The sequence below is a fragment of the Manacus candei genome, unplaced genomic scaffold, assembly GCF_025592945.1.
Source record: "Manacus candei isolate 608988 ecotype Guabito, Panama unplaced genomic scaffold, ASM2559294v1 h1tg000049l, whole genome shotgun sequence".
NCBI lineage: Eukaryota > Metazoa > Chordata > Aves > Passeriformes > Pipridae > Manacus > Manacus candei.
Window position 1 is genome coordinate 17,931,518 of NW_026138097.1, and position 17,818 is coordinate 17,949,335.

Genomic DNA, 17,818 nt, shown 5'->3' on the forward strand with positions numbered 1-17,818 from the left:
TTAGGCCCCGAGAAAGCAAGGTGCTGTTTTCAATTATAATTTTAATATCCCTCAGCCCATGAGTACTCCCATTAAAGTCAATGGGATTATGCAGATGCTTAGGGTTAAAACTGCTTTGCTGGAGATGGATGATGGGACTAGAATTAAACACTACAGGCTCCTCCTATATGCTGCAGCTGAGCTCTGTATAAGAAAAGGAGTAGAATATACCTGATTCATATACAGGATGAAAATTAATTCAAAACATGCTCTAGTTTTGAATAGGGATGTATTTTACAAAACCTGCTGGCATTAATCTGCATGAAATACTGCCTTAGCTAATAAGAACACCCGGGCTTTATTTATACATTGAGCCATTTGATAGATACAAATGAAGAAAGAGGTAAATAGAAGCCAACATATTTTTGAATAAAAGCCCAGAGGTTCTTTCAGAGTTCAATGATCTTTGTGTCTAGATTATAAAGAATTCAGAGCAGCTTCGTGTGACTTGCCAACTACTGAATAGAGCTCCAAAACATCTGTAATATTAAACAACTTCAAGCCTCCTTTTTATGCTTGTTTTCATCCACCAGTGATTTATAGAAATCTATTGGCTTCTCCACTGGTCTTTTCTAAAAAGAAATATGCAGAAAGGAGGAGGAGGTTTTAAAATTTGTTGGGACACCACTACCAAACTGCAGCTGGAAATGAGAGGTATTTTAACAGTGGATTTAGATTTATTTAGGAGATTATGGAGAAATGTTAACTGCTTACATCGATTATTTTAAGCATTGCAAAATGAATTTTTGGTGTTGTGCAAAGAAGCATTGGGTTCACAGGTAATTTGATGTTTTCAGGGCAATTCAATGTTTTCAGGGTAATTCAAAGAGACTGAGCTGCTTTTGAGGAACAGGATTTCTTGGACTGGATCCCCACTGGTAACATTTTCCTTGCAGTAGATTTGCAGTCCATTAATTCTTACTGTCCAAATATAGGTAGCATTAGTTTAAATTAGAAGTTTTATAACTGATTTAGCTGAGCTACTGAAATCCCTTATATACACAATCTTATCTCATTTTCAGAGATCCTCTTTGGATTGGTTTATACCTGTCCTGATTAACATATACCAAACACATTTTACTTGGTGAAAAATATCTCAGTTTTGGTTTTGGATCAGTTCAAGCTAGTTTAAAATTATTCTCTGATACCGAGTCTCATGCACAAGAGTTTTCTGATATGATGAAAAGTGTGATTTAGTTCAAACTGCATAACTGTTGTTGGTGGACACTCCATCACTATAATCCTTCGTTTATACACGTACAGCTGCAAGCTGTGCCAATGCAACCAACTTTAAAGTGGTATCAACTCCCAAAAGCTGATTGAAACTAAACAGGGCAGTGCCTGTGACTAGGAAATCCTTGTGTTAAAGGACTGCATCTTTTCCCTGTGAGATAGCTGAACATTAGAAACTGGATCTAAAGCATGATCAATACTAGAAGTTCCTGGAGAATTTTACTTGTGGAATCAAGACCATAAAGTCATGCCTTGGGCCTTCTTGAATTCATGGTTTGGGTTTTTTTCTTCACAGAGGTTTCCCTGCCAGAGATCTATTGACCACCGGTGGCTTGCAGAGCATTTGCCAGTGGCTTAGAGAAAGCTATTTGGTTACAGGACAGTGCCTCTCATCCTTTGTACTGGAGAAAATATGAGCAAACGGGAGGGGAAAGATGCAGTGAAGGTTAGAGTCAGGAGCATGGTTCACTCTTTTTAAAAAATGGAATAAAAAGCCTTCAACATTAAAATGGCATAACACAGAAATGTTTCCAGATTCTGCCATCTGTCCTTTGGCACATGGTCTCTTAGTGCTGGTAAAGCCAGAGGGGCTTTTGGCCATTAGTGCTAGAAGAGCAGAGTTGTTCACTAGGGAGTAACAAGGAGCATCAGAAAAGCACTGGAGGAAGTGTACTTGGTGACTTAACAGGAAGAGCCATAATAAAAAGGGTGCTGATTCCAGGGAGCGATGTGAATGTTATCAAGCTGGGGTAGTCACTGATAAAAGAGGTTCAAGAACAGGAGTAACCTCTGCAGCCACCATAGGAAGTTTCACTATGTCATTACGAAAGGCAGAATTATTAGGTCCCTTAAATAAGGGTCAAGTTCCACCCCTCATATCATGCACGAAATCCTGCTTTTGCAAGTGAGAAGCTTCCCTCATTTGGGTGCACCCCTTTTTCCTTTCTGAAGCAGAAACAAAGTTGCACCAGGAATCAGGAACACTTGAATACATCAATATATTGGTTTTGCTTAGGGTGAGGTAGCAAGGAGAAGCAGCAGGAAAAAAGTAATAGCTCAAAAAAGTGACCTCCAGTAAACAGAGGTTTGTTCCAGGACAGTAGAAGAGCAGGGGGTAGGAGGATTTTGGCTTGACTATTCATTGAAACTATCCAAAGTAGTCTGAAAAAGCACAACCAGGGTGCAGGACTCGGCCAAGTTACTCGGCAGGCTCAGAGGCTCTGTCAATAAAGCAGTAGAAACTATTTAGCAAAACCTATCTTAGGCACAGGCAAATGAGAAGCAGCCCAGCCTTGCTCGAGCTCCCAGCAGTAGGAAGTATGGAGAGATGTGCAGAGCTGGTAGTTTCTTAAATATCTTCTTTCTAAAAGCATTATTCCTTCCATGGAAATCAACCAACAGTGTGAATTTCAGAAGACTAACAGTCTGAATTTCAGAAGACTACTTTATCCCTGGATACTTGCAATTACAGGCTTCCCCAAAGATGGCAAATGCTCAGCCCCGCGGTCAGCCTGGGAGGCACAACGGGTGCACTGCATTCCACAGCAGCCTCCAGACAGTGAAGCCTGATCTTGCACCCAAGAGAGGAAAGGACCACAGCTCTGTGCTTGCCTTCAGCAAGATCATAGTGGAGATAAGGATGGATCTCAGCAGGAGCACCTCACGCCTGATGTCAGTGTGTTTATGACGGTAACAGAAGTGAATATCCAGGAAGATGATGACAGCTGCAAGAGCCTATTATGGCCAACAGAGTGCAGAGTGGTATTCCCCCAGCATGCATTAGCCTTAGAACTCTGATCTTTTCAACCTTCTTTTGCTGTCCCCTCTCCCCTTTCCATGCCCGTTGATTACCCCAGATGATTTCTTCGTCTGCCAAATGAGCTTTGTTTCAGTCCTGGGACACAAGCCTTGCTCCCATACTACTTCAGGCGAGGCCTGTGTTACCAAAACCATGAGGACTGTGAACGATTCATACATTACTGTTTCTGTTCTAATATTATAACACCAGATACGCAGACCTCTGCAAGCCCTTGACATTTCCTCTACTTTTCCCCACTGATTTCCTCCTTATTGTTACTGATGAATTGTTTGCACTGCAGTTTTACTATAGGACCAGGGTATAAAGACATCCCACAGTAAAAGAAAAGACATTCACGTGTATTTGTTTCCCAAATCCAAAGAGAAGAACTAGGATTCCAAAATTATTATTTTTTTTTTACTGTAGCCTGCTGATTCTGAATTCTCTGATTCCCTAAGTTCCCACTCCCTAAAGGAAATACCAGGAACTCTCCAACTCAGTTTCTGAAGGAAGAGGTCAAACAAGAAGACGACCAGAACAGATGAGGGCAGACTCATAATAACTAAGCAGATCAGACCCACAGGAGGCATAAGCAAAGAGCTAGAGAAGGACAAACGTGGAATTTAGCCCAGCAGGGGTGGTCCAGTTCTCCTACCAGCCAGTACCATGTTTGGTTAGCTCCTTCTTGGCCCCATCCTTCAGCCTTGGAGGAAAATGTGATCAAAAGGCCATGTTCTCATTGAGTAGAAAACATCAGCTGTGAGCAGCTGACAGTTGTCTGTTTCAGGAGAGCCCTGTCTTTCTTTTCAACTACCACTGCCCATCACCTGGGGGCTGGCTGCCTCCCCAGGGGCGTGTCTAAAGATACTAGAGAAGGGCATGAGACATCTGAGATGTTTCCACCTGCCCATAGTTGGTTCTGGATTTAAGTACCCCCAGGATCCACAGGGAGCCACACTCCAAGGGTAAGAAACAGAAAACAGATGGTCATGTGAAACAGACCATCCCGTCTAGGGGTATCTAAGGACATATTTACTAGTCAGGAGCATGCACCACAGCAAAACATGGCTTTCTTTCTATATGGAAAAGCTTTTGATGGTTGGCTAGTATTGGCTGAAAATGAAACAAATCCATAATCCAGATAGGCTCTAAGTGTGCCAAAAAGATCCATGTGCTGGCAAACATACTATTCAGCTTGTTCATTTCCTGTACGCCGTTTGAAGCAGCCAGAGCCCTTTCTCACTATTTAGTCCTTTGAATGCAGAGTAAAATAAAAACAGAAGAAGAAGCTTGCAGCTAGCAAAAGTTCCAAGCTCAGCACTTCAGGAGGCACTTGAGCACAGGGAGAGCAGACAGAGGACCCCCCAAAGCTGGGAAAGCCCCAACTTATAGCATATGTTCTGCATAGTCTGCTCTGTGGAGATGTTAATAAATTTATCTCTTGCCTGCACAGCTGTCATTCACAAGGTCACTTTTTTCTGCCAAAAAGAGGACCTGACATAGCTCTCTCACATCCTTATTGTCATAGGCACTGGGTAGAAGCCTATAAAAAAAGCATCTGTCCATAAAGTGCACATGCTTTCATGTTCTTCCAGGAGTTGAAGTGTCTCTGGAGGGTGTGATCTATATCCTGAATGTCATTCCTTGTTTTAAGAAGATCAGTCATTGCACCTAGTTTTGCCAGGGCATTCATTTTCCCAAGATACCCACTTGGCAGTCCAAGAACTGCCTATCGAACTCAGCATTAGTTTCTTTTCCAAGCCCACAGGTAAATGCTGCACAAATATAAGATATTTTTTCAACCTGTTTAGCCTATTCCACCAGCCTCAGGTACTTCAGAGGATGCAAGGAAATTTTGCAGCAGGCAAAATTGCATCCACACCAACCGCTCTAAGGGTGAAATTTGCACTCAGATTTGAACTTAGCTCTCTAATATCCTGTGCTGGGGGACACCAGAGGCTGTTAAGGTGGTATTTTAAAGATACCTTTTTTTCTGTGCATTTTGTCTATGTTTATTTTAATCTTAATTCCAAGACAGAAGCTCTTGATTCATCTTATTTTTTTTAATTATTTTTAAGTGATTTTGCCACATCTGTACTTGTCCACTTCCTGAGGCAGCTAACCACTACCTTCAGATATTCTGTCCCTAGTGCTTTATTGTGATTTCTTTAATCCCCACCTCACAAGAAGCAAAAACTGCTTAGGCAGGAGAGTGAATTTTTCTATAGCATACCTATTACAGCTAGTGTTCAAAGCTCCTTTTACAGAAGAAGTAGTCAAAATAGGCATCAGAGAAAAAATGATGGGATCTGTTGCAGATCTCTTCTTTAGAAAAACAGAACTGAACTTCTGCATGCATGTTTCTCTCCATTACCTGTAAAAGAGTTCAGAAAATGGGCTCAGGTGAAGATGTCTTTTTTTGTAGTCAAGTGAGATGAATCCTGGCCAAGATGCCAGATCCTGATGGGACAAGTAGTAGACAAGATTGCACTGCCATCTTCTAGCATGATGCTGTATAGTCCCCACCACTCTCCTACTGCAGCTTATAGCTGCACAGGAGAAGCTTCTATTAAGCTGTCTTCGGTAAGATCCAAGTCTTTTTTCAGAGCTTGTATCAAGTGTTCACAGTCACAAGAATATTTTACCTTCCCCTCTACTATATCTTATTTTGAATGTGCCACTGATTTAGCTTTATCTGCTGTTGTACTGGGCCTTTGCCCATTTTGCTGAAGTCCCACTGATACGCTGCACCCATTGAAGTACCAGGCTTTAAGAAAAATAAATAACTTCATCAATTTCACTTCCTTACTCCCATTCCCCTTTCCAAGCTGCCAGTATCTCTGTTAAACCATACCAGACCTTGGCACTTCACTACCAATGTTTTTTCAGAGACAAAAATTTGCCATTTTTTCATGTTTATTGCCTCCAATTTCATAGAATTATAGAATCATAGAATAGATTGGGTTGGAAAAGACCTCCAAGATCATCAAGTCCAACCCCTGATCCAACTGCAATTACTATATCATGGCACTAAGGGCCACGTCCAATCTCTTTTTAAAAACCTCCAGGGATGGTGAATCCACCACCTCTCTGGGTAGGCCGTTCCAATGCCTGATTACCCTCTCTGTAAAGAATTTCTTCCTAACATCTAACCTAAACCTCCCCTGGCAGAGCTTGAGCCCATGTCCCCTTGTCCTATTGTTGGTTGCCTGGGAGAAGAGACCAACCCCCACCTGGCTATAACCTCCCTTCAGGTAGCTGAAGAGAGTGATGAGGTTGCCTCTAAGCCTTCTCTTCTCCAGACTAAACAACCCCAGCTCCCTCAGCCTCTCCTCATAGGACTTACATAGGTTTTGGTTCATGGCTTCTCATCATGTGACAGGCTTAATTTCTACGGCAAACATTTAACCAAGATCTTATCAAATTTCTTTAATGGAAGGATGTTAGATGCTGGAGTTTTGGTTTGGTATTTTTTTTTTTGTTTGATTTGGTTTGTTTATTTTGGTTTGGTTTGTTTTTGTTTGTTTGTTTTAAATATTTTTTGTACAGAAATCAGGTTGGAAATATATAGTTACAATTGGAAGATCAGTTCCCAGGGTGTAGGCAATGCTTTTCAAGCCCATGAATAAGCTTCTTCTCATCTTAGTTGCGTCAGTGCAAACTAAGCAAGCAAGCAAGAGCTTCATTAGTTTTGACTGATTACTTTGGCAGACTTAGTGTAACTGAAAGAAAAACCTAGTAGAAAAATTTTGAGAAATGATCTGATACTGTATTATAAATACAATAAGCTAGTTTGATCAATAAAAATTTTATTTATAAAATTGCCTAGTCCAATGCACAAGTCCAATTATATACTTGCAGATATCAGTATTTCCCACATGTTAAATGCACTAACAGTGATCTGGAGAGCCCAGTAAGAAGAGATGAGAATGAGAAAGAAAACCAGCAAATATGAAGGCCCCAGAGGAAAAAGAATTTTGTTTTGAGATCTGTCACTGTGCCTTTCCTTGCTGTTATTTTCTGTACAGTGCAAAACAAAGGAGGTGGGTAGGAGGAGATGTGCAGGAAATGAAATAAGGGAGGGTTTTAAGATGTCCCCAGAAATAGTGAGCAGTGCTCAGGGGATGGGGAAGCAGCTGATCATCCCAGCACTGCCCTGGCTGGCCAATGAGCTGGCATGTCATCAGCCCCATCCGGACCCTGAGCTGACAGACATTCCCATTTAACACCGTTTCCAACAGAAAGACAGAGAGTTGTGTCCTGCCTCTCCCAGTCCAAGCGCAGAGGTGCCAAGACAACATGGAACTTGCCCAAAATTTGGAAGGGAAGAATGAAGCTTAAGTCATATTTGCACGTGCAGTCCTTCTTTTGTTATTTTAACCCAGTTATCGAAGCAATGTGTTCCTGTTGATTTTTAAACCCTATTTTGTTTTGAAAAGGCCAAACTGTGTCACTGGATGCATTGTCTGGTTACAGAGCTCCCGAGAGCAGGGAACTTCCAGCCAGTGTCCAAGACAAACCAGCTCAGCAAAATGAGTCATGGGGAGATGGGGTTCAAATCCAGAGAGCTAGTCTGAAAGGGATGGTCCCACTCTGAAATGATGGAGAGCACAGGGAAGGGGTGCCTGTGGAGAGGCTGCAGAGGAATGGGAGGGCAGCAGGCACATTGACCGTGGTGGGGTCATGTTGACATGGGCAGATGGATACAGGCTCTCCTCGTAACCTGGTGCTGTGGCATGGTGATGTGACAAAGTCCATCACAGCTGACAGGGATTTTTCCTTTTTCACTTGTGCTTCTATGTTCTGCAGACCCAAAACTACCTGTAGAACTGGCCTGGGGAAAGCATGACATCCACTTAGTTCTGAGAGGTAACACATGTCAACAAAAATGTGTCTGGAAAGCAGGAAAGGCCTGAGAGATAACAAGAGAAGGAGAGTGGCTTTACAAAAAGTGAGCCTACAAAGAAAGACTTTTGACCTAGAGGGTGGGGAAACACATATGGGGTTAGGGCTGGTAAACAGGTAGGAATAAAAAAGGACAAAAGAGAAGTAGTCAGACTCACTCTCATGAGGAAAGAGAGTGGGAAACCCAAAGAAAGGGAAGCAGCATTAGGCAAAAGGCAGGCTAGGACAGAGGGAAGATGAGGAGGCTGGAAGGGGTGAATAAAATGATGATGCTGGGAAGGCATTTACAAATGATAGGGAAGCTGAGATGGTTAACCTGCAGTGTGGGGAAGTCCTTCCAGTTTGGTACATTACGGGAGACGAACTGCCATCAGTCCCTGAAAACTCAGTCCAGGAAAGGAAAGACCAAAGTGCATACAAGGGAAAGAAGGAGGGGATGGGGAAAAAGACAAATCTGCATGGGGATCTTGAAAATGATCTTTCATTTATCCTGCTGCTAGTCTCCTTGGACTTTTTATTTCCCTCTCTCTAAGACATTTCTAGATTATTACAAGCATATCAGATCCTTACTGAAGCTCACATGATTTCTCTGCACAAAGAGATGTGGGGGTCTCAATATATGGTATCTGCTATCAAAAGTATTTTTTGCTACCACATGAAAATGCATTTAGCTTGCATATGGGTAACATTTGCAGATTCCTTCAAAGATGAGCTTTAGGTGTCTTATAACTGTCTCAGTATTCCTGTTTCCCTTATACCTGTAGTCTGCCTGCAGAGATAAAGTCACTTAGAAAGAATATAGATTTACTTCTTCAGAAGAGCCTTATTTTCATCTTATCAGTGAAATAAGTACATCCTGTGCACAGAGACTAAAAAAAAAATTAAAGAATCCAAGGTCCACGGGACCTCACCATTGTCTTACACTGCCAGATTATTATAAAACAGCTTAAGTAAATAAATAACATTGCATTGTCCAAAAACTCCTTTCTTGGAAAGCTTTGTTTCCAAGGTCTTTATGCAGTGAAGGTACCACTAACATCTTCCTGGTCCTTTAAAAAGTAGTCTCTTACATTGCCATAAAAAATGTGGGGAAAACATACTCTAAAATTATTCCAAATAAGGGAAATCTGAAGCATAATTTATTACGGCCATAAATTCTCATGTAAATGTCAGCAACCAATAGATCCTGGACTTCAGTGATGGCAACTCTCCTAGTAGGAAAGACGTAGTGTTTAGTTTGAGGCTGTAAAAATGCTCCTCTGTAGCCTTTGGACAGCCAGCAAACAGAAACTGCCTCCCAGCCATAGAGTGTCTCAAGTGTGACAGACTCCCATCAACAGCACGAACAGCAGCACAGTAGGGTGGTCAGCCTGGGACACTGTGTGCTGTCTCTCAAGATGAACTTCAGCTTTCATCTGGGAAACCCAAGACACCTTTACTCTGAAAATCATGTGCCACTTCAGCAAGACAACAGAAGCCAGTTGCATAAAAATTGAAAGTTGTTTGTCACTCACCACTCCCAGGGTTTTGGGATCCACAATATCTTGAGGTACCCAGTTTGGAGAAGAGGGGTTCTTTGAGTTCAGCTTGACTGCTGGGACAAGAGGTGCAGGAAGATCAGCAGGCCAAAGGCAAGCAGAGTTTTGAAGCAAGAAGTCTGATTCTGCCCTTGGGCTGATTTCTTGTGTGGTTTATTTTTTTTTTAGGTTAGGCCAACATGTTCCACCTGTCCTTTCTCCAGCTTAAGGGAGTAGAGTTTTTGTGCCCGTGGCCACTTGCATGCCTTTCTCCTTAGCTCTGCCTCCTCCCTTACCTCAGCCTGTTCTCTGGCATGCCTGATACAGCCTTTGCCTCTGCAGCAGGGTAATTCAGATGCAAGGTAGGAGGTTATTCATGACATAAAGCAACACCAAAGTTGGTCCAGCTCGTACTGCATTTAATACAACCTGCCAAAAAGCCTACCTTGGCTGACTCATATGCACACATCTATCAAGGAAGTCCATGATATTGCAACATTAAGAGCTGCTCATGGTTTTGCTAAAGCAAATACCTACAGACATGTCATAAGTAGAGATTTTTTTATGTAATTTATTTAGAGGTTGACCACATTCTCAAAGTGAAAAAACCAACACATATCCAGTGGGAGGAGCATGTCTGGAGCAAGGAACAAGGATGTTATTCTTTTCCTCATTTTCTCATTTCTCATTTCTTTTGCTGCTTCTCTTTCTCTCTCCACTTCACTCTCAGCAAATTAGAAACCCTTCCTTCTGTTTCCTTTCTTTGCAAACCCTGTACCCAGTCCCAACACTACAGTTTCCTAGCAGTGATGGGAAGGGACGAAAAATGTGGCTGGTCCACACGTGCAACCCACAGCCCTTTCCTGGGGGTGATGCTGGTGGTGGCTCTGCCATTCCAGCTGGCTCAGCTCACAGGTTGTGGTTAACCTGTTTTATAGGTGAGATGGCATTTTTGAAGCAAAGGTTTCGGTAGATGCTTTCCTAGACTCTTTGCAGCAGCAAGGCACAATCCCTCCCTCCAGGACTGTTCAGCCGGCTTTGGAGAATGCAGCCTGACCATGCAGAATCATGCCATTGACTTTGAAGCCAAATTCCTCAAAGCTGAATGTTTACAGGCAGTTAGTCCAAGATGCTCAGAAACTATTACAGTTCCTTCCCCACAGACTGAAAACAATTGGGAATTTTTCAGTGAGTACTCTTTCATTTTAGTAGGTGCACAAGACCATCAGAGAGAACTGGGCAAGTTGTATTTTTCTTTGGTGTAAAGATGTCCAAAACTAAAGCCAAAATCCAGGGAAGATTAGGGACAAGAGGAGACACTGTGAAGGTACGTGGTGTGGAGAGCCCTTTGGAAGGCCCTTCTCAGGCTTGGAAGGGGTTCAGATGACATTTGGCACTCACTGAAAAAGGTCTTGTCTGAATCAGCCTATTACTCATGTCAACAGCTTCCTCATCACATCAGCCTCAGGTCTTGCTGGGGCCCCAGGGTCATATAGGAAGAAGAGTTGTTGCATCAAATCTTTCTGTTGGAAAGCAAATGCAAAGGTGCAGGTTTAGGGAAGAATTGGCCCCTAAACTGTAGAGGAATGACCAGGTACATACCAAGAGATCTTGTCACTGTCTTTGCAAGATCAGCCTTTCCATACGTATTAAAGCTATACACTTAGATGTGATACCTTAGAAAAGAAAGATGTTTTTTTTAAAGACTATTTTAATTTTCAACCATCATATTTTAAACCCAGTCTCCTCAGAAAGTGAGGGCTGCCTGAGTTAAGGTCTTATACTTTTTCGTCTTGCTTCTCCACTTCCCCTTTCTGCTCCTGTCTAGGGTGGCTCTGACAGCTTCAGCCTTCCTTTTGATTTTAAAAACACAGATGTAAGCAGATAATGAGGTCACAGGAGGAGAATCCTTCAGGATGTCTTGTTTGGTTTGGAAATATTTAAATGTCTGCTGCATTTCCTTTGAGCACAAGGCAGGAGTTTGTGAAAAGGCGCTGCTCCTTCTCCTACCCACAGTACTGCTAAGGGTTGGAGAGTGTGCGTGCATGTAAGCATATGTGTGCATGTGTGCATGGGATGGCTTCTAATCTTTTCAGCATGGTTCTTTTTCCTGGGTGTGCTGGTTTAAAAGTTAACCATCAGGGGGAATGAACTCAACTCAAAGGAGAGATTATAAGTCAGAATAACAATTTATTAAAATGATACAGTAAGTACAATAATACAAACCAACAATTGGTCTCAACCCACAAAAACCCAAATGTGTAACCCAGTGCCCTGGGGCCTGAACAAAGTGGTGTTCCTTGGGCCCTGTTTGAGTCCAAAGTAAAGGGAGAGGGGAAGAACCTGCTGGTGGGAGAGCTGCTGCAGTCTGGCCAGAGCTGGTGATCGCAGTCCAGTGGTGGTCTAAGTCTGGTTGAGAGCGATGAGATGCAGCCGTCCTCTGGATCCCACGAGTGGGTTCAAAAATGTTCCAAAACTCCAAGATTATATATCCTCCAGTTCAGGCAGGAATGTTCAGTGCTCCCCTCAGGGCGGGGAGTTCCACAAAGGGTGTGAGGACAGAAACATCCTCCTATCTCACAGGCCTCTTAACACCTAGTTTATAGCCTGAGGAGTCAGGCTCTATGGGCAGAGGGTGCGAATAGTCTATTGACAACAATAGTCTAGTTTCTGGGAAATGACATGGAAGGCTATAGAATACAGTTTTGGGTTACACCCACCATGATGAACTGATCTCAGCTGTCCTAACTAGGACACTGGGATAATGCGAAAAATTTCTGTAGGTTACTTTTCCCTGGAGGATAAGATTTTAACTCTAGTAGTTCAGGTGAAGCTTGTTCTACCTAAATAGCCTGCCAGTTTCACATGATTACAACAAATTCATAACTTTCTAAATCAGGATGATTTGACAAGTGATTTTTTTGTGGTTTGGAGAGGTTTAAATACTAGTGGCCATTATGAATGATGGCTGATTGGTTTAGATTAAAGGATCATAATCAAGAAGAAAATTTTATTTTTGTGCCATATATAAAGCGGTGAGTGGCTGTTGGATGTATTACACAAGTCTGAGAATCAGAGTCAATCAGCTTTACAGTGAGGGTGATACAAAGCAGTTGCCCAAGAAACCCTAACACAGAAAGAGAAATCTTCCTCATTTTGCTCCATGACATTAAAACTGTGTTGCCAGTTACTCTTGACTTTCTACTGGCAAATACCTTGTGGCCTGACTACCGCAGACAGGGCCTGGGCAGAGGTGGAATATAGCTCTTATTAAAAGGCAAGGATCAGAAAAAGACACTTCATGGCAGACAAATGTGCATAGAAGAATAATGAGTTATACCACAGATGAATAAATAAATAAAACTAATATCCAGGGACTTTTCATAAAATATGAAAAGTCAGTCACATACAAGCCATGCATTTCCTGGCTTCATACAAAGATAGCTGAGGTCTATAGAAAATATTAATAATAAAGAGTTGTTTGCAGAAATGTTCAAAAGAATTGGCAGCATTCATGCTAAAGAGTTGCCAAACATGAAAGATCACTCGTTTTCACTAATCACGTTTGGACACTACAGTTCAAATTTAGAATATACAGATCAATACAAAAAGCAATAGATTAAATTTGCAATACATAAATAAGAGAAAACTAAAATCTGATCCAAGGAATTTAATGGACTTGAAAATGCTCTGACCACGACAAATGATTGTGAAATTTTGAAGTGACTTATTCCGATTTTCAGAAACAAGATTGTTTCAGAGAAGCATAAATTACAAATACCCTTGCATGCTGATTGTGCTCCACATACCAACATGCGTTGGTATCCCAACATATGTTTTAAGCCTCGTATTAAATATGATTTTTTCACATGCACTTGGCAGTAACTGTCTTTTATTGCCTGTGCCTTTGTATGTCATTTTAATCACTATACACTGATACATCAATGGTTTATATACCCATAGTGAAAAAAATTCTCAACTTCCATTTTTAGCTCACAAAGTTAACAAACTTTTCAAACCAAACTAGTGGAAGGATGAAAACCTTCAAATGTTTTAATTTAATTTCTAAGGAGACAATAAATGTGAGGAAATATTTTTAATGTGACTTACTGTATTAGTGGAGACTGTAGTGTAAAGAGCATTTTTTTCTGTTTCAGTTCATTGTGCCAACAGTTGAGCCATGCAGCTTCTCTGCTCTTAAAAATAGTAGTACTATTACAAGTTTAAAACAGGATGCCATGATATGCACTCTACAACCACAAATGCATTCCAGAATGTTGTTGCTAGTAAATATGCATCCTGGGCTTGTCTTGTGGGCAAGTCAGAGAGTGGGATGAATCCATCAACTGAAGATGGACACTGGATGTGAGCTCAGTGAACACACGTAGGCACACAAGCCTACACACACACACACACACACACACACACACACACACACACACATATAAAAGTAAATATTTATTAAATGGATGTCTCAGTGTCAGCCCTGCTCTGTATGTTGACATGATCCAAGTCTAAAAGTCACAGCTCAAAACAAAACAACCTGTGAATACTTGACCTGGAAACAGTGAGAAATTCTTCTGCAATTCTCTGATCTTCTAATATTTAACCCTTGCCAGTTTCACTTCAGGCTTCTTCAGGAATATTTGAGACAGAGCTTGAGTGGCAGAAAGTGAGATATAATTATGTATATCCAATAGATTAACTACCTTAGGAAAAGAGGGCCAGATGAAGTAGAACGTGCTCTGAACAAGTGGAGAAAAAAGTCACACAGCACATGCTGCTCCCAGAAGGGAAAAAAAGAAGGAAAACCTTTGAAAGAGTAAAGATTCTTACATTCAAATTACTCCTTTCCAAGTCTGTAATTTCTCAGCTAGGTCAAAACAGAAAATGAGTGATTACTGTTACAACTGGCATACACTCTGCACTTTGGCTGCATTTAAGATACACAACATTTTCCAGAGAATCATGTTGGATAATTTGTCTTGTGTATTTTAAGCCTTTTTCACATGTCCTGAATGACATGAGCAATAAAATACCTTAAGGAGTGCAGTGGCTGAAGAGGGGAGGAGGCATGGGCCCAGTGTCAGGGCACCCGGGTGCTTTCCCGACTGTGTTCTCATCTATCATATGACTCCAGATGGGTTGCTGACACCAATACTCCCCAACTTGGCTGACTGAAGTTCAAAATCTCTTTGGCAAGAGTAATTTCCAATGCCAATAGTACTGTTTATCTTCACACAGAAGAAAAAGTAACTGCATCTAGACACCTAAGTCCAGACTGACAGGCAGAAATAAGCACTGTGATTTGCAGAACTAAGCTCCCACGAGGTCAGTGCATGGTGCTGTACCTGTTTGCATATCTGTATTGCCTAACTTGCATGGTTTTAGAGGGTCGGTGTAAGGAGAGAGGATCCTTGAAGGAGTTTCACAGCATGAAATGCAGTTTGGTTCTTGGAGGACCCCCTGTTCCCAAGTGCCCTAATCATCCAGGTTGCTCACTGTAATGGGCTCTCACTTCTCCTTGCCTAGACTACTTTCTTATGGAAAACAGATCATGAGAAGGAAGCACTGAGGATTAAGGGGGGCTCTCACCTTGTGTTCAGTATGGTTGATGACACACATACAGGAAACTGGATGGCACTACTGACTTGCCCAGAGCAGACACAAACTTGGCTTCCCCAAGTCTCTTCCTATCTCTTCCTGCTGCCCCTATATACACAACAGGGACACTGGGCTTAAACTACCCAGTATTTGTTTACCCCAGATTATGTGGTATATTCTAGAAATTTCTTTGAGCAACATTTCCTCTGACTTTTTCTACTATATTTTAAAAAAACTCAAAATTCTTTTAAAGAATTTAACTTGTGTGACTATACTTAGAGAAGCAATCATGTAAAAATATTACAGCATTCAGACTTCTTATAAGAGAATTTTTATGCACTTTTTAAACTTGAAACATATGCTCTGGCCTTATTAAGTTCAACATCCTTCCACTTTGTCGTAAATTAATTACTATTCTTAGAGCATTTCTCTTTAAATTCAGTTCCACAAGTATATCATTCCTTGGCTCAAATTTATTTACTGCTATTTACATGGAAAAGGAAAGAAAATTCTAAGATTGCTTTGTGAAACAGAATTGCTAAATTGTGGTTCTAGTCAAAAGAATGAATGTAAAAGTAGAATTCTGGGTTTCGCTGCTGTTGTTCCCACAAGGAACTCTGATCCACTTACCAGCAGACATGTTTTTACCTATTGCTAATATGGAAAATTCAGGCCAGAGTTGAAAATCAGTGTCCCTGTCCAGGAAGTCATGAATCTTTATGGTCAGAAAGGACTTTCTGATACAGGTGGCTGAGGGACTAATGAAGGGAGATGGACCTGTTATTGAAAAACAAGGAAGATTAGGTCATGAATGTGAAATCTGGGTGTGGCTTTGGCTGCAGTGACCATGAGATGATGGAGTTCAAGATCCTGAAAGAAAGGAACAAGCTAAAAAGCAGTATCACAACTTTGGACTTCAGAAAAGCAGACTTTGGCATATTTGGCATATTCAGGGACCTGTTTGGAAGACCACAGGGGATGCTCCTTAAGAGAGGAAGAGTCCAGGAGAGCTGGTGATTTTTAAGGACCACCTTCTCCAAATTCAAGAATGGTTCACCCCAACAAGTCACAGATCATGCAAAAGCAGCAGGAGACCTGTACAGATGAACAAGAAAATCCTCACTAAACACCAGTAAGAAAAAGTAAGTGTAAAAGAGGTGAATGAGATGGCAGGTAATCCAACTAAGGAAGAATACAGATACAGAACACAGTTCTAGTGCGCAGAAGTGGGCTTAGGAAAGACAAAGCCGATCTGGATTTAAATCTGATGAGGGACATGAAGGGTAACAGAGCTTCTACAAGTATATGAACAGCAAAAGAAAGATGTGGGGAAATGTGGGCGTGCTGTTGAGCAGGCAGGGGGATGTGGTGATAAAAGACATGGGAAAGGCCAAGGCACGGAGTGCCTTCTTTGCCTCAGCCTTTACCAATATGGTTGGCCTTCAGCAATGCAAGAACCCCAAGGCTCATGGGAAAGTCTGGAGTAAGGAAAACTTACCCCCAGTGGAGGAGAATCTAGTTAGGCAATATTTAAGCATATTGGATCCACACAAGTCTATTGGTTCTGATGGGATTCACCCATAAGTGCCAAGGGATCTGGCAGATATCATTGTGAGGCCACTCAATAACCTTTTAAAGGTCATGGCAACTGGGGAAGTCTTCAGGACTGGAAAAAACTAAGTGCCACTGCCTTCAAGAGGGGCAATAAAGATGATTTGGGGGACCACTGGATAGTCAGCCTCACCTTGATCCCTGTGAATGTGACAAAGTAAAATATCCTGAAATCATTTCCTAATACACTAAAAACAAGTAGGTTATTGAGAGAATTCATTGTGGATTTATGAATAGGAAATCATGTCTGACTGACCTGTTGGCCTTCTACAACAAAGTGACTAGGTTGACAGATGAGGGGAGAATGGTGGGGTTTCTTTTATAGTGACTTCAGCAAGGCTTTTGGCTTGTTGCCTGTAACATCCCCATTGACAAACTAATGAAGTATAGGCTAGGTAAGTAGACGAAGAGGTGGAGTGAAAACTTGCTGAACTGCCAGGCTCAAAGTTTTGTAATTAGCAGCACAAAGTCCACCTGAAGTCTAGTGACTAGTGGTGTGCCCCAGGGGTAAATATTCGTTCCAATACTGTTAAACATCTTCATTAATAACCTTGAAGATAGGAGACAGAGTGCATCCTCAGCGAATCTGCAGATGATATCAGTGGTGGGTGTGATACGTTCACAGGGACCTCAGCAGGCTGGCTAAATAGGCCAACATGAGCACCATGATGCTCAATAAAGGTAAATGCAAAGTCCTGCCTGTGGAGAAGAATAACCCCATGCACCAGTACAGGCTGGAGGCTGGCCAGCTGGATATCAGCTTTGCAGAAAAGGATCCAGGGTGGTTCTGGTGGTCCCATAGTTGCCCATGACCCAGCCATGAACCCAGAAGGCAAAGAAGGTCAGCAGCATACTGGGTTGTACTAGGAAAAGTGTTACTAGCAGGTCAAGGGATGTGATCCTTCTCCTCTATTCAGCACTGGTGAAACATGTGTGGAGTGCTGAGTCTGAATCTGGGCTCCCTAATACCAGAGATACATGGACATAGTGGCCATGAAGACAGTGAAGGGACTGGACTCTCATATGAGGAGAAGCTGAGAGAGCTGTGACTGTACATTCTAGAGTAAAAAAAGCTCAGAGGAATCTCATCAATCTGTATTGATACCTGAAA